Consider the following 23,070-nt stretch of genomic DNA (forward strand, 5'->3'; position numbering starts at 1 on the left):
GATCCTGGACCATCAATATATAAATTCACTGATGTTGAGTCTGGACCATCAATATATAACTTCACTGATGTTGATCCTGGACCATCAATATATAAATTCACTGATGTTGAGTCTGGACCATCAAAATATAAATTCACTGATGTTGATCCAGGACCATCAATATATAAATTCACTGATGTTGATCCTGGACCATCAATATATAAATTCACTAATGTTGATCCTGGACCATCATTCACTGATATTGATCCTGGACCATCAATATATAAATTCACTGATATTGATCCTGGACCATCAGTATATGAATTCACTGATGTTGATCCTGGACCATCATTCACTGATATTGATCCTGGACCATCAATATATAAATTCACTGATGTTGATCCTGGACCATCAGTATATAAATTTACTGATGTTGTTCCTGGACCATCAATATATAAATTTACTGATGTTGATCCTGGACCATCATTCCATGATGTTGATCCTGGACCATCAAAATATATATTCACTGATGTTGATCCTGGACCATCAATATATAAATTCACTGATGTTGATCCTGGACCATCAATATATAACTTCACTGATGTTGATCCTGGACCATCAATATATAAATTCACTGATGTTGATCCTGGACTAACAATATATAAATTTACTGATGTTGATCCTGGACCATCAATATATAAATTCACTGATGTTGATCCTGGACCATCAATATATAACTTCACTGATGTTTATCCTGGACCATCAATATATAAATTCACTGATGTTGATCCTGAACCATCAGTATATAAATTCACTGATGTTGATCCTGGACCATCGATATATAAATTCACTGATGTTGATCCTGGACCATCAATTTATAAATTTACTGATGTTGATCCTGGACCATCAATTCATAAATTTACTGATGTTGATCCTGGACCATCAATATAAAAATAAACTGATTTTGATCCTGGACCATCAATATATAAATTCACTGATGTTGATCCTGGACCATTAGTATATAAATTCACTGATGTTGTTCCTGGACCATCAGTATATAACTTCACTGATGTTGATCCTGGACCATCAATATATAAATTTACTGATGTTGATCCTGGACCATCAGTATATAACTTCACTGATGTTGATCCTGGACCATCATTCCCTGATGTTGATCCTGGACCATCAAAATATAAATTCACAGATGTTGATCCTGGACCATCAATATATAAATTCACTGATGTTGATCCTGGACCATCAGTATATAACTTCACTGATGTTGATCCTGGACCATCATTCCCAGATGTTGATCCTGGACCATCAAAATATAAATTCACAGATGTTGATCCTGGACCATCAATATATAAATTCACAGATGTTGATCCTGGACCATCAATATATAAATTCACTGATGTTGATCCTGGACCATCGATATATAAATTCACTGATGTTGATCCTGGACTATCAATATAAAAATAAACTGATGTTGATCCTGGACCATCAATATAAAAATAAACAGATGTTGATCCTGGACCATCAATATATAAAATCACTATTCTTGATCCTGGACCATCAATATATAAATTCACTGATGTTGATCCTGGACCATCAATATACAAATTCACTGATGTTGATCCTGGACCATCAGTATATAAATTCACTGATGTTGATCCTGGACCATCAGTATTTAAATTCACTTATGTTGATCCTGGACCATCAATATATAAATTCACTGATGTTGTTCCTGGACCATCAATATATAAATTTACTGATGTTGATCCTGGACCATCATTCCCTGATGTTGATCCTGGACCATCAAAATATAAATTCACTGATGTTGATCCTCGACCATCAGTATATAAATTCATAGATGTTGATCCTGGACCATCAATATATAAATTCACTGATGTCGTTCCTGGACCATCAATATATAAATTCACTGATGTTGATCCTGGACCATCAGTATATAAATTCACTGATGTTGATCCTGGACCATCAGTATTTAAATTCACTTATGTTGATCCTGGACCATCATTCCCTGATGTTGATCCTGGACCATCAAAATATAAATTCACTGATGTTGTTCGTGGACCATCAGTATTTAAATTCACTGATGTTGATCCTGGACCATCAGTATTTAAATTCACTTATGTTGATCCTGGACCATCATTCCCTGATGTTGATCCTGGACCATAAAAATATAAATTCACTGATGTTGATCCTGGACCATCAATATATAAATTCACTGATGTTGTTCCTGGACCATCAGTATTTAAATTCACTGATGTTGATCCTGGACCATCAATATATAAATTCACTGATGTTGTTCCTGGACCATCAGTATTTAAATTCACTGATGTTGATCCTGGACCATCAGTATTTAAATTCACTTATGTTGATCCTGGACCATCAATATATAAATTCACTGATGTTGATCCTGGACTATCAATATACAAATTCACTGATGTTGATCCTGGACCATCAATGTACAAATTCACTGATGTTGATCCTGGACCATCAGTATATAAATTCACTGATGTTGATCCTGGACCATCAGTATATAAATTCACTGATGTTGATCCTGGACCATCAATATATAAAATCACTAATCTTGATCCTGGACCATCAATATATAAATTCACTGATGTTGATCCTGGACCATCAATATACAAATTCACTGATGTTGATCCTGGACCATCAGTATATAAATTCACTGATGTTGATCCTGGACCATCAATATATAAATTCACTGATGTTGTTCCTGGACCATCAGTATTTAAATTCACTGATGTTGATCCTGGACCATCAGTATTTAAATTCACTTATGTTGATCCTGGACCATCAAAATATAAATTCACTGATGTTGATCCTGGACCATCAGTATATAAATTCACTGATGTTGATCCTGGACCATCAATTCATAAATTTACTGATGTTGATCCTGGACCATCAATATAAAAATAAACTGATGTTGATCCTGGACCATCAATATATAAATTCACTGATGTTGTTCCTGGACCATCAGTATATAACTTCACTGATGTTGATACTGGACCATCAATATAAAAATAAACTGATGTTGATCCTGGACCATCAGTATTTAAATTCACTGATGTTGATCCTGGACCATCAATATATAAATTCACTGATGTTGTTCCTGGACCATCAGTATATAACTTCACTGATATTGATCCTGGACCATCATTCACTGATGTTGATCCTGGACCATCAATCTATAAATTCACTGATGTTGATCCTGGACCATCAATCTATAAATTCACTGATGTTGATCCTGGACCATCAATATACAAATTCACTGATGTTGATCCTGGACCATCAGTATATAAATTCACTGATGTTGATCCTGGACCATCAATATTTAAAATCAAAAATCTTGATCCTGGACCATCAATATATAAATTCACTGATGTTGATCCTGGACCATCAATATACAAATTCACTGATGTTGATCCTGGACCATCAGTATATAAATTCACTGATGGTGATCCTGGACCATCAATATATAAATTCACTGATGTTGTTCCTGGACCATCAGTATTTAAATTCACTGATGTTGATCCTGGACCATCAATATATAAATTTACTGATGTTGTTCCTGGACCATCAATATATAAATTTACTGATGTTGATCCTGGACCATCAATATATAAATTTACTGATGTTGTTCCTGGACCATAAATATACAAATTCACTGATGTTGATCCTGGACCATCAGTATATAAATTCACTGATGTTGATCCTGGACCATCAATATATAAATTCACTGATGTTGTTCCTGGACCATCAGTATATAAATTCACAGATGTTGATCCTGGACGATCAATATATAAATTCACTGATGTTGATCCTGGACCATCGATATATAAATTCACTGATGTTGATCCTGGACCATCAGTATTTAAATTCACTTATGTTGATCCTGGATATCATTCCCTGATGTTGATCCTGGACCATCAAAATATAAATTCACTGATGTTGATCCTGGACCATCATTCACTGATGTTGATCCTCGACCATCAGTATATAAATTCACAGATGTTGATCCTGGACCATCAATATATAAATTCACTGATGTTGATCCTGGACCATCAATTCATAAATTTACTGATGTTGATCCTGGACCATCAATATAAAAATAAACCGATGTTGATCCTGGACCATCAGTATTTAAATTCACTGATGTTGATCCTGGACCATCAATATATAAATTCACTGATGTTGTTCCTGGACCATCAGTATTTAAATTCACTGATGTTGATCCTGGACCATCAGTATTTAAACTCACTTATGTTGATCCTGGACCATCAATATATAAATTCACTGATGTTGTTCCTGGACCATCAGTATATAACTTCACTGATGTTGATCCTGGACCATCATTCCCTGATGTTGATCCTGGACCATCAAAATATAAATTCACTGATGTTGATCCTGGACCATCATTCACTGATGTTGATCCTGGACCATCAATATATAAAATCACTAATCTTGATCCTGGACCATCAATATATAAATTTACTGATGTTGTTCCTGGACCATAAATATACAAATTCACTGATGTTGATCCTGGACCATCAATATATAAATTCACTGATGATGATCCTGGACTATCAATATATAAATTCACTGATGTTGATCCTGGACCATCAGTATATAAATTCACTGATGTTGATCCTGGACCATCAGTATTTAAATACACTTATGTTGATCCTGGACCATCATTCCCTGATGTTGATCCTGGACCATCAAAATATAAATTCACTGATGTTGTTCGTGGACCATCAGTATTTAAATTCACTGATGTTGATCCTGGACCATCAGTATTTAAATTCACTTATGTTGATCCTGGACCATCATTCCCTGATGTTGATCCTGGACCATAAAAATATAAATTCACTGATGTTGATCCTGGACCATCAGTATTTAAATTCACTGATGTTGATCCTGGACCATCAATATATAAATTCACTGATGTTGTTGCTGGACCATCAGTATTTAAATTCACTGATGTTGATCCTGGACCATCAATATATAAATTCACTGATGTTGTTCCTGGACCATCAGTATTTAAATTCACTGATGTTGATCCTGGACCATCAGTATTTAAATTCACTTATGTTGATCCTGGACCATCAATATATAAATTCACTGATGTTGTTCCTGGACCATCAGTATATAACTTCACTGATGTTGATCCTGGACCATCATTCCCTGATGTTGATCCTGGACCATCAATCTATAAATTCACTGATGTTGATCCTGGACTATCAATATACAAATTCACTGATGTTGATCCTGGACCATCAATGTACAAATTCACTGATGTTGATCCTGGACCATCAGTATATAAATTCACTGATGTTGATCCTGGACCATCAGTATATAAATTCACTGATGTTGATCCTGGACCATCAATATATAAAATCACTAATCTTGATCCTGGACCATCAATATATAAATTCACTGATGTTGATCCTGGACCATCAATATACAAATTCACTGATGTTGATCCTGGACCATCAGTATATAAATTCACTGATGTTGATCCTGGACCATCAATATATAAATTCACTGATGTTGTTCCTGGACCATCAGTATTTAAATTCACTGATGTTGATCCTGGACCATCAGTATTTAAATTCACTTATGTTGATCCTGGACCATCAAAATATAAATTCACTGATGTTGATCCTGGACCATCAGTATATAAATTCACTGATGTTGATCCTGGACCATCAATTCATAAATTTACTGATGTTGATCCTGGACCATCAATATAAAAATAAACTGATGTTGATCCTGGACCATCAATATATAAATTCACTGATGTTGTTCCTGGACCATCAGTATATAACTTCACTGATGTTGATCCTGGACCATCAATATAAAAATAAACTGATGTTGATCCTGGACCATCAGTATTTAAATTCACTGATGTTGATCCTGGACCATCAATATATAAATTCACTGATGTTGTTCCTGGACCATCAGTATATAACTTCACTGATGTTGATCCTGGACCATCATTCACTGATGTTGATCCTGGACCATCAATCTATAAATTCACTGATGTTGATCCTGGACCATCAATATACAAATTCACTGATGTTGATCCTGGACCATCAATCTATAAATTCACTGATGTTGATCCTGGACCATCAATATACAAATTCACTGATGTTGATCCTGGACCATCAGTATATAAATTCACTGATGTTGATCCTGGACCATCAATATTTAAAATCAAAAATCTTGATCCTGGACCATCAATATATAAATTCACTGATGTTGATCCTGGACCATCAATATACAAATTCACTGATGTTGATCCTGGACCATCAGTATATAAATTCACTGATGGTGATCCTGGACCATCAATATATAAATTCACTGATGTTGTTCCTGGACCATCAATATATAAATTTACTGATGTTGATCCTGGACCATCAATATATAAATTTACTGATGTTGTTCCTGGACCATAAATATACAAATTCACTGATGTTGATCCTGGACCATCAGTATATAAATTCACTGATGTTGATCCTGGACCATCAATATATAAATTCACTGATGTTGTTCCTGGACCATCAGTATATAAATTCACAGATGTTGATCCTGGACGATCAATATATAAATTCACTGATGTTGATCCTGGACCATCGATATATAAATTCACTGATGTTGATCCTGGACCATCAGTATTTAAATTCACTTATGTTGATCCTGGACCATCAATATATAGATTCACTGATGTTGTTCCTGGACCATCAATATATAACTTCACTGATGTTGATCCTGGATATCATTCCCTGATGTTGATCCTGGACCATCAAAATATAAATTCACTGATGTTGATCCTGGACCATCATTCACTGATGTTGATCCTCGACCATCAGTATATAAATTCACAGATGTTGATCCTGGACCATCAATATATAAATTCACTGATGTTGATCCTGGACCATCAATTCATAAATTTACTGATGTTGATCCTGGACCATCAATATAAAAATAAACCGATGTTGATCCTGGACCATCAGTATTTAAACTCACTTATGTTGATCCTGGACCATCAATATATAAATTCACTGATGTTGTTCCTGGACCATCAGTATATAACTTCACTGATGTTGATCCTGGACCATCATTCCCTGATGTTGATCCTGGACCATCAAAATATAAATTCACTGATGTTGATCCTGGACCATCATTCACTGATGTTGATCCTGGACCATCAATCTATAAATTCACTGATGTTGATCCTGGACCATCAATATACAAATTCACTGATGTTGATCCTGGACCATCAGTATATAAATTCACTGATGTTGATCCTGGACCATCAGTATATAAATTCACTGATGTTGATCCTGGACCATCAATATATAAATTCACTGATGTTGTTCCTGGACCATCAGTATTTAAATTCACTGATGTTGATCCTGGACCATCAGTATATAAATTCACTTATGTTGATCCTGGACCATCAATATATAAATTCACTGATGTTGATCCTGGACTATCAATATATAAATTCACTGATGTTGATCCTGGACCATCAGTATATAAATTCACTGATGTTGATCCTGGACCATCAGTATTTAAATACACTTATGTTGATCCTGGACCATCAATATATAAATTCACTGATGTTGTTCCTGGACCATCAGTATATAACTTCACTGATGTTTATCCTGGACCATCAATCTATAAATTCACTGATGTTGATCCTGGACCATCAATATACAAAGTCACTGATGTTGATCCTGGACCATCAGTATATAAATTCACTGATGTTGATCCTGGACCATCAATTCATAAATTTACTGATGTTGATCCTGGACCATCAATATAAAAATAAACCGATGTTGATCCTGGACCATCAGTATTTAAATTCACTGATGTTGATCCTGGACCATCAATATATAAATTCACTGATGTTGTTCCTGGACCATCAGTATTTAAATTCACTGATGTTGATCCTGGACCATCAGTATTTAAACTCACTTATGTTGATCCTGGACCATCAATATATAAATTCACTGATGTTGTTCCTGGACCATCAGTATATAACTTCACTGATGTTGATCCTGGACCATCATTCCCTGATGTTGATCCTGGACCATCAAAATATAAATTCACTGATGTTGATCCTGGACCATCATTCACTGATGTTGATCCTGGACCATCAATCTATAAATTCACTGATGTTGATCCTGGACCATCAATATACAAATTCACTGATGTTGATCCTGGACCATCAGTATATAAAGTCACTGATGTTGATCCTGGACCATCAGTATATAAATTCACTGATGTTGATCCTGGACCATCAGTATATAAATTCACTTATGTTGATCCTGGACCATCAATATATAAATTCACTGATGTTGATCCTGGACTATCAATATATAAATTCACTGATGTTGATCCTGGACCATCAATTCATAAATTTACTGATGTTGATCCTGGACCATCAATATAAAAATAAACTGATGTTGATCCTGGACCATCAATATATAAATTCACTGATGTTGTTCCTGGACCATCAGTACTTAAATTCACTGATGTTGATCCTGGACCATCAGTATTTAAAAACACTTATGTTGATCCTGGACCATCAATATATAAATTCACTGATGTTGATCCTGGACCATTAATATATAAATTCACTGATGTTGTTCCTGGACCATCAGTATTTAAATTCACTGATGTTGATCCTGGACTATCAATATATAAATTTACTGATGTTGTTCCTGGACCATCAATATATAAATTTACTGATGTTGATCCTGGACCATCAATATAAAAATAAACCGATGTTGATCCTGGACCATCAGTATTTAAACTCACTTATGTTGATCCTGGACCATCAATATATAAATTCACTGATGTTGTTCCTGGACCATCAGTATATAACTTCACTGATGTTGATCCTGGACCATCATTCCCTGATGTTGATCCTGGACCATCAAAATATAAATTCACTGATGTTGATCCTGGACCATCATTCACTGATGTTGATCCTGGACCATCAATCTATAAATTCACTGATGTTGATCCTGGACCATCAATATACAAATTCACTGATGTTGATCCTGGACCATCAGTATATAAATTCACTGATGTTGATCCTGGACGATCAGTATATAAATTCACTGATGTTGATCCTGGACCATCAATATATAAATTCACTGATGTTGATCCTGGACCATCAGTATATAAATTCACTTATGTTGATCCTGGACCATCAATATATAAATTCACTGATGTTGATCCTGGACTATCAATATATAAATTCACTGATGTTGATCCTGGACCATCAGTATATAAATTCACTGATGTTGATCCTGGACCATCAGTATTTAAATACACTTATGTTGATCCTGGACCATCAATATATAAATTCACTGATGTTGTTCCTGGACCATCAGTATATAACTTCACTGATGTTTATCCTGGACCATCAATCTATAAATTCACTGATGTTGATCCTGGACCATCAATATACAAAGTCACTGATGTTGATCCTGGACCATCAGTATATAAATTCACTGATGTTGATCCTGGACCATCAATTCATAAATTTACTGATGTTGATCCTGGACCATCAATATAAAAATAAACCGATGTTGCTCCTGGACCATCAGTATTTAAATTCACTGATGTTGATCCTGGACCATCAATATATAAATTCACTGATGTTGTTCCTGGACCATCAGTATTTAAATTCACTGATGTTGATCCTGGACCATCAGTATTTAAACTCACTTATGTTGATCCTGGACCATCAATATATAAATTCACTGATGTTGTTCCTGGACCATCAGTATATAACTTCACTGATGTTGATCCTGGACCATCATTCCCTGATGTTGATCCTGGACCATCAAAATATAAATTCACTGATGTTGATCCTGGACCATCATTCACTGATGTTGATCCTGGACCATCAATCTATAAATTCACTGATGTTGATCCTGGACCATCAATATACAAATTCACTGATGTTGATCCTGGACCATCAGTATATAAAGTCACTGATGTTGATCCTGGACCATCAGTATATAAATTCACTGATGTTGATCCTGGACCATCAATATATAAATTCACTGATGTTGTTCCTGGACCATCAGTATATAAATTCACTTATGTTGATCCTGGACCATCAATATATAAATTCACTGATGTTGATCCTGGACTATCAATATATAAATTTACTGATGTTGATCCTGGACGATCAATTCATAAATTTACTGATGTTGATCCTGGACCATCAATATAAAAATAAACTGATGTTGATCCTGGACCATCAATATATAAATTCACTGATGTTGTTCCTGGACCATCAGTACTTAAATTCACTGATGTTGATCCTGGACCATCAGTATTTAAATACACTTATGTTGATCCTGGACCATCAATATATAAATTCACTGATGTTGATCCTGGACCATTAATATATAAATTCACTGATGTTGTTCCTGGACCATCAATATATAAATTTACTGATGTTGTTCCTGGACCATCAATATATAAATTTACTGATGTTGATCCTGGACCATCATTCCATGATGTTGATCCTGGACCATCAATATTTAAATTCACTGATGTTGATCCTGGACTATCAATATATAAATTTACTGATGTTGATCCTGGACCATCAGTATATAAATTCACTGATGTTGATCCTGGACCATCAATATATAAATTCACTGATGTTGTTCCTGGACCATCAGTATATAACTTCACTGATGTTGATCCTGGACCATCAGTATATAAATTCACTGATGTTGATCCTGGACCATCAGTATATAAATTCAATGATGTTGATCCTGGACCATCAAAATATAAATTCACTGATGTTGATCCTGGACCATCAGTATATAAAATCACTAATCTTGATCCTAGACCATCAATATATAAATTCACTGATTTTGACCCTGGACCATCAGTATATAAATTCACTGATGTTGATCCTGGACCATCAGTATATAAATTCACTGATGTTGATCCTGGACCATCAATATATAAATTCACTGATGTTGTTACTGGACCATCAGTATTTAAATTCACTGATGTTGATCCTGGACTATCAATATATAAATTTACTGATGTTGATCCTGGACCATCAATTCATAAATTTACTGATGTTGATCCTGGACCATCAATATAAAAATAAACTGATGTTGATCCTGGACCATCAATATATAAATTCACTGATGTTGATCCTGGACCATCATTTACTGATGTTGATCCTGGACTATCAATATATAAATTCACTGATGTTGATCCTGGACCATCAATATATAAATTCACTGATGTTGTTCCTGGACCACAGTATTTAAATTCACTGATGTTGATCCTGGACCATCAGTATTTAAATACACTTATGTTGATCCTGGACCATCAATATATAAATTCACTGATGTTGTTCCTGGACCATCAGTATATAACTTCACTGATGTTTATCCTGGACCATCATTCACTGATGTTGATCCTGGACCATCAATCTATAAATTCACTGATGTTGATCCTGGACCATCAATATACAAAGTCACTGATGTTGATCCTGGACCATCAGTATATAAATTCACTGATGTTGATCCTGGACCATCAATATATAAAATCACTAATCTTGATCCTGGACCATCAATATATAAATTCACTGATGTTGTTCCTGGACCATCAGTATTTAAATTCACTGATGTTGATCCTGGACCATTAATATATAAATTTACTGATGTTGTTCCTGGACCATCAATATATAAATTTACTGATGTTGATCCTGGACCATCATTCCATGATGTTGATCCTGGACCATCAAAATATATATTCACTGATGTTGATCCTGGACCATCATTCACTGATGTTGATCCTGGACCACCAATATATAAATTCACTGATGTTGATCCTGGACCATCAATATATAAATTCACTGATGTTGATCCTGGACCATCAATATATAAATTCACTGATGTTGATCCTGGACTATCAATATATAAATTTACTGATGTTGATCCTGAACCATCAGTATATAAATTCACTGATGTTGATCCTGGACCATCGATATATAAATTCACTGATGTTGATCCTGGACCATTAATTCATAAATTTACTGATGTTGATCCTGGACCATCAATATAAAAATAAACTGATGTTGATCCTGGACCATCAATATAAAAATAAACTGATGTTGATCCTGGACCATCAATATATAAATTCACTGATGTTGATCCTGGACCATCAGTATATAAATTCACTGATGTTGTTCCTGGACCATCAATATATAACTTCACTGATGTTGATCCTGGACCATCATTCCCTGATGTTGATCCTGGACCATCAAAATATAAATTCACAGATGTTGATCCTGGACCATCAATATATAAATTCACAGATGTTGATCCTGGACCATCAATATATAAATTCACTGATGTTGATCCTGGACCATCATTTACTGATGTTGATCCTGGACTATCAATATATAAATTCACTGATGTTGATCCTGGACCATCGATATATAAATTCACTGATGTTGATCCTGGACCATCGATATATAAATTCACTGATGTTGATCCTGGACTATCAATATAAAAATAAACTGATGTTGATCCTGGACCATCATTATAAAAATAAACAGATGTTGATCCTGGACCATCAATATATAAAATCACTATTCTTGATCCTGGACCATCAATATATAAATTCACTGATGTTGATCCTGGACCATCAATATATAAATTTACTGATGTTGATCCTGGACCATCAAAATATAAATTCACTGATGTTGATCCTCGACCATCAAAATATAAATTCACTGATGTTGATCCTCGACCATCAGTATATAAATTCATAGATGTTGATCCTGGACCATCAATATAAAAATAAACTGATGTTGATCCTGGACCATCAGTATATAAATTCACTGATGTTGATCCTGGACCATCAGTATTTAAATTCACTTATGTTGATCCTGGACCATCATTCCCTGATGTTGATCCTGGACCATCAAAATATAAATTCACTGATGTTGATCCTGGACCATCAATATATAAATTCACTGATGTTGTTCCTGGACCATCAGTATTTAAATTCACTGATGTTGATCCTGGACCATCAATATATAAATTCACTGATGTTGTTCCTGGACCATCAGTATATAACTTCACTGATGTTGATCCTGGACCATCAATCTATAAATTCACTGATGTTGATCCTGGACCATCAATATATAAATTCACTGATGTTGATCCTGGACCATCAGTATATAAATTCACTGATGTTGATCCTGGACCATCAGTATATAAATTCACTGATGTTGATCCTGGACCATCAATATATAAAATCACTAATCTTGATCCTGGACCATCAATATATAAATTCACTGATGTTGATCCTGGACCATCAATATACAAATTCACTGATGTTGTTCCTGGACCATCAATATATAAATTTACTGATGTTGATCATGGACTATCATTCCATGATGTTGATCCTGGACCCTAAAAATATATTTACTGATGTTGATCCTGGACCATCAATATATAACTTCACTGATGTTGATCCTCGACCATCAGTATATAAATTCACAGATGTTGATCCTGGACCATCAATATATAAATTCACTGATGTTGTTCCTGGACCATCAATATATAAATTTACTGATGTTGATCATGGACTATCATTCCATGATGTTGATCCTGGACCCTAAAAATATATTTACTGATGTTGATCCTGGACCATCAATATATAACTTCACTGATGTTGATCCTCGACCATCAGTATATAAATTCACAGATGTTGATCCTGGACCATCAATATATAAATTCACTGATGTTGATCCTGGACCATCAATATATAAATTCACTGATGTTGATCCTGGACCATCAATATATAAATTCACTGATGTTGATCCTGGACCATCAATATATAACTTCACTGATGTTGATCCTGGACCATCAATATATAAATTCACTGATGTTGATACTGAACCATCAGTATATAAATTCACTGATGTTGATCCTGGACCATCGATATATAATTTCACTGATGTTGATCCTGGACCATCAATTTATAAATTTACTGATGTTGATCCTGGACCATCAATTCATAAATTTACTGATGTTGATCCTGGACCATCAATATACAAATTCACTGATGTTGATCCTGGACCATCATTCCCTGATGTTGATCCTGGACCATCAAAATATAAATTCACTGATGTTGATCCTGGACCATCATTCACTGATGTTGATCCTGGACCATTAATATATAAATTCACTGATGTTGATCCTGGACCATCAATTCATAAATTTACTGATGTTGATCCTGGACCATCAATATAAAAATAAACTGATGTTGATCCTGGACCATCAATATAAAAATAAACTGATGTTGTTCCTGGACCATCAATATATAAATTCACTGATGTTGATCCTGGACCATCAGTATATAAATTCACTGATGTTGATCCTGGACCATCAGTATTTAAATTCACTGATGTTGATCCTGGACCATGAGTATTTAAATTCACTAATGTTGATCCTGGACCATCATTTACTAATGTTGATCCTGGACCAACAATCTATAAATTCACTGATGTTGATCCTGGACCATCAATATATAAATTCACTGATGTTGATCCTGGACCATCATTTCCTGATGTTGATCCTGGACCATCAAAATATAAATTCACTGATGTTGATCCTGGACCATCATTCACTGATGTTGATCCTGGACCATCAATCTATAAATTCACTGATGTTGATCCTGGACCATCAATATATAAATTCACTGATGTTGATCCTGGACCATCATTCACTGATGTTGATCCTGGACCATCAGTATTTAAATTCACTGATGTTGATCCTGGACCATCAGTATATAAATTCACTGATGTTGATCCTGGACCATCAGTATTTAAATTCACTGATGTTGATCCTGGACCATCATTCACTGATGTTGATCCTGGACCAACAATATATAAATTTACTGATGTTGATCCTGGACCATCAGTATATAACTTCACTGATGTTGATCCTGGACCATCAATATATAAACTCACTGATGTTGATCCTGGACCATCAATATATAAATTTACTGATACTGATCCTGGATCATCAGTATATAAATTCACTGATGTTGATCCTGGACCATCAATTTATAAATTTACTGATGTTGATCTTGAACCATCAATAAAAAAAATCACTTATGTTGATCCTGGACCATCAATATATAACTTCACTGATGTTGATCCTCGACCATCAGTATATAACTTCACTGATGTTGATCCTGGACCATCAATATATAAATTCACTGATGTTGATCCTGGACCATCATTCACTGATGTTGATCCTGGACTATCAATATATAAATTTACTGATGTTGATCCTGGACCATCATATATATAAATTCACTGATGTTGATCCTGGACCATCAAAATATAAATTCACTGATGTTGATCCTGGACCATCAATATATAAAATCACTGATGTTGATCCTGGACCATCAAAATATAAATTCACTGATGTTGATCCTGGACCATCAATATATAAAATCACTGATGTTGATCCTGGACCATCAGTATTTAAATTCACTGATGTTGATCCTGGACCATCATTCACTAATGTTGATCCTGGACCAACAATATATAAATTTACTGATGTTGATCCTGGACCATCATTCACTGATGTTGATCCTGGACCATCAAAATATAAATTCAATGATGTTGATGCTGGACCATCAATATATAAATTCACTGATGTTGATCCTGGACCATCAATAAATAAATTTACTGATGTTGATCTTGGACCATCAATATATAACTTCACTGATGTTGATCCTGGACCATCAATATATAACTTCACTGATGTTGATCCTGGACCATCATTCACTGATGTTGATCCTGAACCATCAATATATAACTTCACTGATGTTGATCCTCGACCATCAACATATAAATTCACTGATGTTGATCCTGGACCATCAATATATAAATTCACTGATGTTGATCCTGGACCATCAATATATAAATTCACTGATGTTGATCCTGGACCATCCATGTATAAATTCACTGATGTTGATCCTGGACCATCATTCACTGATGTTGATCCTGGACTATCAATATATAAATTTACTGATGTTAATCCTGGACCATCAATTCAGAAATTTACTGATGTTGATCCTGGACCATCAATATAAAAATAAACTGATGTTGATCCTGGACCATCAATATATAAAATCACTGATGTTGATCCTGGACCATCAGTATATAAATTCACTGATGTTGATCCTGGACCATCATTCCCTGATGTTGATCCTGGACCATCAAAATATAAATTTACTGATGTTGATCCTGGACCATCATTCACTGATGTTGATCCTGGACCATCAAAATATAAATTCACTGATGTTGTTCCTGGACCATCAATATATAAATTCACTGATGTTGATCCTGGACCATCAGTATTTAAATTCACTGATGTTGATCCTGGACCATCAATATATAAATTCACTGATGTTGTTCCTGGACCATCAATATATAAATTCACTGATGTTGATCCTGGACCATCAATATATAAATTCACTGATGTTGATCTTGGACCATCAATTTATAAATTCACTGATGTTGGTCTTGGACCATCAATATATAAATTCACTGATGTTGATCCTGGACCACCAGTATATAAATTCACTGATGTTGATCCTGGACCATCAAAATATAAATTCACTGATGTTGATCCTGGACCATCATTCACTGATGTTGATCCTGGACCATCAAAATATAAATTCAATGATGTTGATCCTGGACCATCAATATATAAATTCACTGATGTTGATCCTGGACCATCAATATGAAAGTAAACTGATGTTGATCCTGGACCATCAATATATAAATTCACTGATGTTGATCCTGGACCATCAATATAAAAGTAAACTGATGTTGATCCTGGACCATCATTCACTGATGTTGATCCTGGACTATCAATATATAAATTTACTGATGTTGATCCTGGACCATCAATTCAGAAATTTACTGATGTTGATCCTGGACCATCAATATAAAAATAAACTGATGTTGATCCTGGACCATCAATATATAAAATCACTGATGTTGATCCTGGACCATCAGTATATAAATTCACTGATGTTGATCCTGGACCATCATTCCCTGATGTTGATCCTGGACCATCAAAATATAAATTTACTGATGTTGATCCTGGACCATCATTCACTGATGTTGATCCTGGACCATCAAAATATAAATTCACTGATGTTGTTCCTGGACCATCAATATATAAATTCACTGATGTTGATCCTGGACCATCAGTATTTAAATTCACTGATGTTGATCCTGGACCATCAATATATAAATTCACTGATGTTGTTCCTGGACCATCAATATATAAATTCACTGATGTTGATCCTGGACCATCAATATATAAATTCACTGATGTTGATCTTGGACCATCAATTTATAAATTCACTGATGTTGGTCTTGGACCATCAATATATAAATTCACTGATGTTGATCCTGGACCACCAGTATATAAATTCACTGATGTTGATCCTGGACCATCAAAATATAAATTCACTGATGTTGATCCTGGACCATCATTCACTGATGTTGATCCTGGACCATCAAAATATAAATTCAATGATGTTGATCCTGGACCATCAATATATAAATTCACTGATGTTGATCCTGGACCATCAATATGAAAGTAAACTGATGTTGATCCTGGACCATCAATATATAAATTCACTGATGTTGATCCTGGACCATCAATATATAACTTCACTGATGTTGATCCTGGACCATCAATATATAAATTCACTGATGTTGATCCTGGACCATCAATATAAAAGTAAACTGATGTTGATCCTGGACCATCAATATATAAATTCACTGATGTTGATCCTCGACCATCATATATATAAATTCACTGATGTTGATCCTGGACCATCATATATATAAATTCACTGATGTTGATCCTGGACCATCAATATATAAATTCACTGATGTTGATCCTGGACCATCAATATAAAAGTAAACTGATGTTGATCCTGGACCATCAATATATAAATTCACTGATGTTGATCCTCGACCATCAGTATTTAAATTCACTGATGTTGATCCTGGACCATCATTCACTGATGTTGATCCTGGACCATCAAAATATAAATACACTGATGTTGATCCTGGACCATCAATATATAAATTCACTGATGTTGATCCTGGACCATCAATTTATAAATTTACTGATGTTGATCCTGGACCATCAATTCATAAGTTTACTGATGTTGATCCTGGACCATCAATATACAAATTCACTGATGTTGATCCTGGACCATGAATATATAAATTCACTGATGTTGATCCTGGACCATCAAAATATAAATTCACTGATGTTGATCCTGGACCATCATATATAAAATCACTGATGTTGATCCTGGACCATCAATATATAAATTCAGTGATGTTGATCCTGGACCATAATTTTATAAATTTACTGATGTTTATCCTGGACCATCCATTTATAAATTCACTGATGTTGATCCTGGACCATCAATATATAAATTTACTGATGTTGATCCTGGACCATCAATATAAAAATTCACTGATGTTGATCCTGGACCATCAATTTATAAATTCACTGATGTTGATCCTGGACCATCATATATATAAATTCACTTATGTTGATCCTGGACCATGATAAATAATGACATATTTTAGTGGGCTGTTGATTTAGTGGGCTAAATTGATGAGTTTGGAAAAGCTGCTGTCCCATAAATGAATGCCAACTCAAGCAAGGCTAGTTCTGTTCTTCTCATTAACCTGGAAATCCTTAAAATGAACTATGACAGAGAAGAGGCAGATGATTGAGTGGTTTTATTATGTTCAGACTGGAACAGGTTGAGGTGCAGGTCTGAGCCGATGTGTTAAAATTTATATGAATATATAAATTCACTGATGTTGTTCCTGGACCATCAGTATTTAAATTCACTGATGTTGATCCTGGACCATTAATATATAAATTTACTGATGTTGTTCCTGGACCATCAATATATAAATTTACTGATGTTGATCCTGGACCATCATTCCATGATGTTGATCCTGGACCATCAAAATATATATTCACTGATGTTGATCCTGGACCATCATTCACTGATGTTGATCCTGGACCATCAATATATAAATTCACTGATGTTGATCCTGGACCATCGATATATAAATTCACTGATGTTGATCCTGGACCATCAATTTATAAATTTACTGATGTTGATCCTGGACCATCAATTCATAAATTTACTGATGTTGATCCTGGACCATCAATATAAAAATAAACTGATGTTGATCCTGGACCATCAATATAAAAATAAACTGATGTTGATCCTGGACCATCAATATATAAATTCACTGATGTTGATCCTGGACCATCAGTATATAAATTCACTGATGTTGTTCCTGGACCATCAATATATAACTTCACTGATGTTGATCCTGGACCATCATTCCCTGATGTTGATCCTGGACCATCAAAATATAAATTCACAGATGTTGATCCTGGACCATCAATATATAAATTCACAGATGTTGATCCTGGACCATCAATATATAAATTCACAGATGTTGATCCTGGACCATCGATATATAAATTCACTGATGTTGATCCTGGACCATCGATATATAAATTCACTGATGTTGATCCTGGACTATCAATATAAAAATAAACTGATGTTGATCCTGGACCATCATTATAAAAATAAACAGATGTTGATCCTGGACCATCAATATATAAAATCACTATTCTTGATCCTGGACCATCAATATATAAATTCACTGATGTTGATCCTGGACCATCAATATACAAATTCACTGATGTTGACCCTGGACCATCAGTATATAAATTCACTGATGTTGATCCTGGACCATCAATATATAAATTCACTGATGTTGTTCCTGGACCATCATTCCCTGATGTTGATCCTGGACCATCAAAATATAAATTCACTGATGTTGATCCTTGACCATCAAAATATAAATTCACTGATGTTGATCCTGGACCATCAATATAAAAATAAACTGATGTTGATCCTGGACCATCAGTATATAAATTCACTGATGTTGATCCTGGACCATCAGTATTTAAATTCACTTATGTTGATCCTGGACCATCAAAATATAAATTCACTGATGTTGATCCTGGACCATCAGTATTTAAATTCACTTATGTTGATCCTGGACCATCATTCCCTGATGTTGATCCTGGACCATCAAAATATAAATTCACTGATGTTGATCCTGGACCATCAATATATAAATTCACTGATGTTGTTCCTGGACCATCAGTATTTAAATTCACTGATGTTGATCCTGGACCATCAGTATTTAAATTCACTTATGTTGATCCTGGACCATCAATATATAAATTCACTGATGTTGTTCCTGGACCATCAGTATATAACTTCACTGATGTTGATCCTGGACCATCAATCTATAAATTCACTGATGTTGATCCTGGACCATCAATATATAAATTCACTGATGTTGATCCTGGACCATCAGTATATAAATTCACTGATGTTGATCCTGGACCATCAATATATAAATTCACTGATGTTGATCCTGGACCATCAATATATAAAATCACTAATCTTGATCCTGGACCATCAATATATAAATTCACTGATGTTGATCCTGGACCATCAATATACAAATTCACTGATGTTGATCCTGGACCATCAGTATATAAATTCACTGATGTTGATCCTGGACCATCAATATATAAATTCACTGATGTTGTTCCTGGACCATCAATATATAAATTTACTGATGTTGATCATGGACTATCATTCCATGATGTTGATCCTGGACCCTAAAAATATATTTACTGATGTTGATCCTGGACCATCAATATATAACTTCACTGATGTTGATCCTCGACCATCAGTATATAAATTCACAGATGTTGATCCTGGACCATCAATATATAAATTCACTGATGTTGATCCTGGACCATCAATATATAAATTCACTGATGTTGATCCTGGACCATCAATATATAACTTCACTGATGTTGATCCTGGACCATCAATATATAAATTCACTGATGTTGATACTGAACCATCAGTATATAAATTCACTGATGTTGATCCTGGACCATCGATATATAATTTCACTGATGTTGATCCTGGACCATCAATTTATAAATTTACTGATGTTGATCCTGGACCATCAATTCATAAATTTACTGATGTTGATCCTGGACCATCAATATACAAATTCACTGATGTTGATCCTGGACCATCATTCCCTGATGTTGATCCTGGACCATCAAAATATAAATTCACTGATGTTGATCCTGGACCATTAATATATAAATTCACTGATGTTGATCCTGGACCATCAATATATAAACTCACTGATGTTGATCCTGGACCATCAATTCATAAATTTACTGATGTTGATCCTGGACCATCAATATAAAAATAAACTGATGTTGATCCTGGACCATCAATATAAAAATAAACTGATGTTGTTCCTGGACCATCAGTATATAAATTCACTGATGTTGATCCTGGACCATCAGTATTTAAATTTACTGATGTTGATCCTGGACCATCAGTATTTAAATTCACTAATGTTGATCATGGACCATCAATATATAAATTCACTAATGTTGATCCTGGACCATCAATTTAAAAATTCATTAATGTTGATCCTGGACCATCATTTACTAATGTTGATCCTGGACCAACAATCTATAAATTCACTGATGTTGATCCTGGACCATCAATATATAAATTCACTGATGTTGATCCTGGACCATCATTTCCTGATGTTGATCCTGGACCATCAAAATATAAATTCACTGATGTTGATCCTGGACCATCATTCACTGATGTTGATCCTGGACCATCAATCTATAAATTCACTGATGTTGATCCTGGACCATCAATATATAAATTCACTGATGTTGATCCTGGACCATCATTCACTGATGTTGATCCTGGACCATCAGTATTTAAATTCACTGATGTTGATCCTGGACCATCAGTATATAAATTCACTGATGTTGATCCTGGACCATCAGTATTTAAATTCACTGATGTTGATCCTGGACCATCATTCACTGATGTTGATCCTGGACTATCAATATATAAATTTACTGATGTTGATCCTGGACCATCATTCACAAATGTTGATCCTGGACCAACAATATATAAATTTACTGATGTTGATCCTGGACCATCAGTATATAACTTCACTGATGTTGATCCTGGACCATCAATATATAAATTCACTGATGTTGATCCTGGACCATCAATATATAAATTTACTGATACTGATCCTGGATCATCAGTATATAAATTCACTGATGTTGATCCTGGACCATCAATTTATAAATTTACTGATGTTGATCTTGAACCATCAATAAAAAAAATCACTTATGTTGATCCTGGACCATCAATATATAACTTCACTGATGTTGATCCTCGACCATCAGTATATAACTTCACTGATGTTGATCCTGGACCATCAATATATAAATTTACTGATGTTGATCCTGGACCATCAATATATAAATTCACTGATGTTGATCCTGGACCATCATATATATAAATTCACTGATGTTGATCCTGGACCATCAAAATATAAATTCACTGATGTTGATCCTGGACCATCAATATATAAATTCACTGATGTTGATCCTGGACCATCAGTATTTAAATTCACTGATGTTGATCCTGGACCATCATTCACTAATGTTGATCCTGGACCAACAATATATAAATTTACTGATGTTGATCCTGGACCATCATTCACTGATGTTGATCCTGGACCATCAAAATATAAATTCAATGATGTTGATCCTGGACCATCAATAAATAAATTTACTGATGTTGATCCTGGACCATCAATATAAAAGTAAACTGATGTTGATCCTGGACCATCAATATATAAATTCACTGATGTTGATCCTCGACCATCATATATATAAATTCACTGATGTTGATCCTGGACCATCATATATATAAATTCACTGATGTTGATCCTGG

General features: G+C 34.7%; 2 long non-coding RNA genes across 2 annotated transcripts in view; both read right to left on the minus strand.

The window, feature by feature from the left end:
• The window catches only part of LOC147843375 (uncharacterized), a 704,457-nt gene that overhangs the window by 111,013 nt on the left and 570,374 nt on the right, over positions 1 to 23,070 (minus strand). The gene's annotated exons all lie outside the window — the stretch shown is intronic.
• Positions 4,536 to 7,167, minus strand: LOC147836278 (uncharacterized). Its single transcript, XR_015944643.1, has 3 exons — positions 5,465 to 7,167; positions 4,934 to 5,355; positions 4,536 to 4,896 (listed from the first exon to the last, which is right to left on the minus strand). It is a non-coding gene; the product is annotated as an uncharacterized LOC147836278 (long non-coding RNA).

The sequence above is a fragment of the Danio rerio genome, chromosome 6 (genome assembly GCF_052040795.2).
Source record: "Danio rerio strain M-AB ecotype USA chromosome 6, GRCz13ab, whole genome shotgun sequence".
Lineage (NCBI taxonomy): Eukaryota > Metazoa > Chordata > Actinopteri > Cypriniformes > Danionidae > Danio > Danio rerio.